Genomic DNA, 6116 nt, shown 5'->3' on the forward strand with positions numbered 1-6116 from the left:
TAAAGGTAATTTTATGAAAATATTTACAAGATCTCTACAACTGCAAATTTCTGATTGCTGAAACAAAGACAAACATAATTAGAGAAATAAATTATCCATAAGGATTATGGCATTCAGCATTATAAAGATTCCGTTTCCTTCAAATTGATTTATAGATTAAATTCAGTTCCATTTATAAAAATTTAGAAATAAAGAAACTGTGTCTAAGTAGATATTTTAGGCTTTTTGTAAAACTACAAAAGCTGTTTCTAAATAAATATTTTATTGCACCTCTGCTTTCAACCTGGATTTTAAATTAATCTATTTAATTTCAGATGCTATTAAAAGCACATGTTGAAATTGTAACAGAGCCTAAGCTCCTGACAAAGAATAAACTGAGAAAAAGTAGTCTAATACCCATTATCTGCAGGGTGGCTATATTAAAAATGTGCTTCACAGTAAACATAATACATAAGAATTAAAAGACAGTAGGCATATAGTTTTCCCAGATGCTCATAAAAATGAAAAGCTCTAGCACATAGTGTCAGCAGGGGTAAAATGAGATTCAATCAGAGTTCACATATGTTCTTCAAACTTAACTCCTAAAAGCTGAATGAACATCATGCTATATCAAGGGGCAGAATCCTTAATAAAAACTTCTATTTAAATACTTTAATATTTCTGTGTTATTTTCCATCGTTCTTTAGCTGCAAAAGATGCTTTTTTTTTGGAAATGTGCAAGAATTGGAAGAAAATATAGGGCAAAACATGATACTCCAAGCTTTATAGCAATATTAGAGAAAGCATGTTCACTCACAAACACACTCACAAACGTGTACACAAAATAATTTTCATGAAAAAGTATTTTCATGTTATAAGATTTGAAGTTTAAAAAAGTTAAATATAAATTTTTCAGACTAAGAGATCTGATGACTTATGGCACCTGGGTCGCTTAGTGTCCAACTCCTGATTTTGGCTCAGGTCATGAACTCACAGTTCATAGGATTGAGCCCTGCATCTGGCTCAGCACTGATAGAGCAGACCCTTCTTTGGATTCTCTCCCTCCCTCTCTCTCTTCCCCGTCCCCGCCCACCCTCTCTCAAAGTAAATAAAATAAATTTTAAAAAGGAGAGAAATACTTGGCAGAGGAGATACCATGGTCATGAAGGTCGTTTTTCAAGGGCAAGGCTTATCCATTGCACTTTCAATGTGCTGAACCCTGTGATTTCTCTAAATGTGGGAAACGTGCCTGAATAATTTGTGGTAGCAGGGGACTGTGTTCACTTTGTTTTCCTGTTAAAAAAAATCTGATCACTTGATCACAGAGCCATGATTTGAACTTAATTTTGTTTCATTTTAAAGGGTTTAAGTGGAATATGTATGAACATATATGTATGTATGAAATATTATCATTTTATTATATTTCAATTAGGTAATTAGATAATGCAAATGCTACCTTTGTAAGGGATTGAGTATTAATCTTTAAAAGTAAGAAAATCTCCTTTAGCAAAGGAATATTTAATCATGTGGAATTTATTCTAATGATCTAAAGATGATTTGGCAATGGGATTCTTATTATTATACTTACTAAATATAAGGAATTTTTGTTTGAATTTCAGATATCAATATTCTATGATGTTCTTATGCTAAGAATAGTGAGAGGGAGGAATGAGAGTAGATGGAATAGGACCCACAAGCAGAGCAATTGGTCTTAAACAGAACTATCTGGAGTATTAAGAGAGAACTGAGGACATATGGGTGTATATGTATATATATGTGTGTGTGTATATATATATATATACACACAATGGTTTTGTAAATATGCTTTGGGAATGCATGAAAATTCTCTTCTCTTCTTTTCTCTTTCTTCTCACTGGAATTAAAGCAGGAACATAGAATACACATACAAACAAGTGCAGAAAATAGTTAACACTGAAGACCTGTGACTGCTATCTTGAAAAAGATCTGCTAGCAGAGTTATCCTTTTATTAAAGATGTCTAGAAGCTTCAATCATGGGAAAAATCATACCTGGGATGATGAGAATGACTCAGAGTACATAAACTCTATTTAAAAAGTGGTTTTCTGCTGAATACCTATTTCCTACTGAGAGTCTTGAAATGTGGTACATGCTAGACAAAGGGTGCCTATATGAATGGCCTCAAGGAAAAACTCTATAGACACTGAGTTCTGGTGAGTTTCCCTGGTAGAAAGCATTTCATATTTATTGTCCACAACTGGTTACTGAAAGAATTAAGCACATTCTGCCTGACTCCATAGGAGAGGCCTTCTGCAAGATTGTGCCTGGTTTCCTCTGGATTTTGTCCCATGTGCATTTTCCTTTTGCTGATTTCCTTTTGCTTTGTATCTTTCATTATAAAATGTGAAATCTGTGATTATTAACGTATGAGAGTCCTGTGAGGAGTTCTTCTAGCCTGGGGGACCATTTGTCAGCACACACACACACACACACACACACACACACACACACACACTATATGGTTTAAATATTAAAAAACTGGGTCAATAGTTTCACCAGTTTATGGTGAGAGGTCTCACTTGAAAAAATTGGGGAATTTGGAATTTTGGGAAAATGTTGGGAATTTTTAAATCTAGTGCTAATATATCTATGAATATTAGATAATTTATCTTTAAATATGACAAAAGAACCGTAAGAATATCAAAATTTATTATTTTTTAAAAAATCTTAAAAATGTAGAAAAATGATATGGTGTTAACAATTTAGAATTAATGAGATCTTAAGGTTGGACTTAAAGGGTCTATTTGAGCTTCTAATATACTATCTGCTTAACTAGGATTAGAGCTAATTCAAAATGAAGTAATGGAAATATTGGGTAGAAAATATAAAAATATTTTGTGTAAGTATCTAGAAGGTGGAATCCAACTAGAAAAAACAAGGCATATTTAAGAAAACCATAAGCCTTGCAGGAAAGAGTAAAAAAAATTGACATTAAAATTTTTTTTTAATGTTTATTTATTGTTGAGAGAGAGAGCATAAGTGAGGGAGGGGCAGAGAAAGAGGGAGACACAGAATCCAAAGCAGGATGCAGTCTCTGAGCTGTCAGCACAGAGCCTGATGTGGGACTCAAACCCATGGATCATGAGATCATGACCCTAGCCAAAGTTGGATGCTAAACTGACTGAGCCACCCAAATGCCCCCCAAATTTGATATTTTAAGTGTAAAGATAAAGAATTAATGAACTGGAACTTACGTTCAAAGACATTTTTTCAGAACTTAAGACTTAAAAGTAAAAGAGGTAGAAAATATGAAATAAAATTAAAAGACATAGAGGATGGAATATATATGCCATCAGAGTCCCAAAATAGAAAAGAGAGACTGTGAAAGAGAAAATATTTGAAGTGAAATATTTCCAAAAATGATAATATATTTTAATTTATAGTTTCAAAAACACTAAGCAGCATAAGTAAAATAAAATGTAAGCGACATAATAGTAAGACTACAGAATGTTAAAATCAGAGTTATATTAAAATATCCAAATTATATAGACAGTTTATCCTTAAAAAATAACAAATCAATACAAATATTGTCTATAGCAACAGTGAAAGTGAAAAGACAGTAGAATAATATCAAATTTTCAGAAAGAAGGAAATTTTCGCACTATAACCTCAGCCTAATACTAATTCATGAATTAAAATGGAATATAACATTTTATACTAAAAGAAACTAACAATTTACTATAATGGAGTTTGCTAAAATAACTTTAAAAAAGTTTTTAAAGTTTATTTATTTATTTTGACAGAGAGACAGGGAGAGCAAGCGGTCAAGGGACAGAGACAGAGGAAAGAGAAGCCCAAGCAGGCTGTACACTGTCAGCACAGAGCCTGACATGGGGCTGGAACCCACAAACCCTGAGTCATGACCTGAGCCAAAATCAAGGATCAGACACACTTAACAGACTGAGCCACCCAGGCACCCCCTTGCTAAAATAACTTTTAAAGGGTATGTATCCAAAAAGTGGTAAATGATGCCTGAGAAAATATACAATTAAACAAATAGAAAGAAAATAAGTATGTGAGTAATTATAAGAAAATGTTTACTGTATAAAACTAATGAGAATGTCTAAATTTGGAGGGGAAAAAGGCAGAGATAATCAAATGTTGGACAGTCTTAACCATGAGAAAGAACAGAGATAAAAGGTGTTAACATGTTCTGGGATACTTAAGAAGAATATACTTAGTTTTCCCCTTAAGGTTGAATGTTACACTATTAAGAGCAATCAATAAACCATATACATACAATAAACTAGTATGTAACTGCAATTCATCTCCATGCCTCTAATATTTGTTGGGTTTAATGAATTCAGAGTCTGCATCAATATCCCTTGTATCATTATTTTAAGTGAGTTTCTTGTACACAGCATGTAGATGAATTATGTGGGGTTTTAAATTCGATTTGCCAATCCCTGACTTTTACATGGTGTATTTAGAACATTTACACTTAATGTAATTATTGATTAGAGCTTGAGTGAGCCATTTTATTTCTTAGGTTTGTTTCTTTTGTTCTTCATTTCTATGTTTTTATTCTTTCTGTTTTCCTATGGATTTTCATAATTTTTTTTTTACAATTTCATTTTGATTTACCTATATTATTTCTGGGTGTATCTCTTTGTGCAGATGTTTAATAGTTGCTCTATGTATTACATTATCCATATATAATTTGTCACAATTATTAATGTTCACCATTTTGAGTGAAATGTAGAAAATTTATGTCCCTTTAAGTCCTTTTACATTTTCCCAGTTTAAAACAATTGTCTTAACATTTCTTCTACATACTCAAGAATCCATCAGATGACGTAAGTTTTCTTTTGCAGTCAAACATAACTGAGAAAATTCATGAGTTTATTGTATTTACTTGGATTTTCACTTTTTACATTGTGATTTCATCCATTTTGATGTTCCAAGATTCCTTACTTTATCATTTCCTTTCCATCTCAATAACTTTCTTTAGCTGTTTTTTGCTTTTCTTTTAGGATAGTTTGTTTGATAACAAATTCTTCGGTTCCAGACCTGGCAGTGAAATTACTTGAATTTCATTAATTAATCCATAAGCTTATTATAGTTTTGAAAGCCGTTTTTATTCTAAAATCTATAAGCAATTTTTTATCATTTGTCTCTTTCTAGACTGTTGTAGAAAATTGGGATATCTCTCTTTAGTTGATCTGGATGAGATGTGGAAGGAGATTTTCCTTTGTTACTTCCTATATTGTTTTAACTTAAAAGTTTTTCATTACCAAGATTGTTCTCATGGACACAGTACTTTGAATTGCTATATTATTATAATCCTCATAACATATTAATATTTCTGTGATTCCAAATATTATTTTAAAACAGTCACAAGAGTATCATAACTGAAATCCCAGTCTCAGTTGGGATGCTGTTAATTCAGTACGTCCTAGCTTGATGGAACATTCACTTTTATCCCTCAGTCATCTATAACCAGATTGTTTGGACTTTATTTTTATGTTATATTATGGATTTTTAAAAAATGGTTTATGTACTATCTGGTCTTTGGTCATATTCTTCTTAAAGCCTATTCTTGATTTTTCTGATATTTAATTATACAGGGAATCTGACATCATCTACAGGTTGAGTGTAAATCATTTAATCTTTGAAATAGACCTGGGAATGAGTGAAAGTAGTGAATCTTGACTGGGGATAGATCATTGTTCTCCCCTCCTATTCATAATAGACATCCTTCCTTGATTCCAGAAAACAAATTGCTACATTTGAAGGTGTCCCAAATTTCTCCAGCTTTTTTAAACTGTACATAGTTCAACAAAATAGCACTTCATTCTGTGATATTAAGATTTGTCTATTATTCTAGACCATTTCTTTTAAAACCTAACACATGAAACATTGTTTTGTTAGTTTTTGTTATAAGTGGTAATGCCTTTTCTTTAATTTAGGTAAGTCTTATTCAGAAATACAGAGATGATTCACACTTTTTCATGGCCACCTTTTAAAAGCCTTAGACAAGAACCATGAAAAGACACTGCCAATGATTTGCAATTAAATACGAGTGCTTGGACACGAGGTCCTTTTATTTAACAAAGTTATTTTACTTTATTTCATTTTATTTAACATATTTATATATTT

General features: G+C 31.8%; 1 non-coding gene across 1 annotated transcript; it reads left to right on the plus strand.

Moving 5' to 3' along the window:
* The first annotated feature begins 1110 nt into the window (after positions 1–1110).
* LOC120225183 lies at positions 1111–1274 on the plus strand. The gene has a single exon (XR_005526757.1). It is a non-coding gene; the product is annotated as a U1 spliceosomal RNA (small nuclear RNA).
* The last annotated feature ends 4842 nt before the right edge of the window (positions 1275–6116 follow it).

Source organism: Hyaena hyaena, unplaced genomic scaffold (genome assembly GCF_003009895.1).
Source record: "Hyaena hyaena isolate Hyena2069 unplaced genomic scaffold, ASM300989v1 scaffold_1344, whole genome shotgun sequence".
NCBI lineage: Eukaryota > Metazoa > Chordata > Mammalia > Carnivora > Hyaenidae > Hyaena > Hyaena hyaena.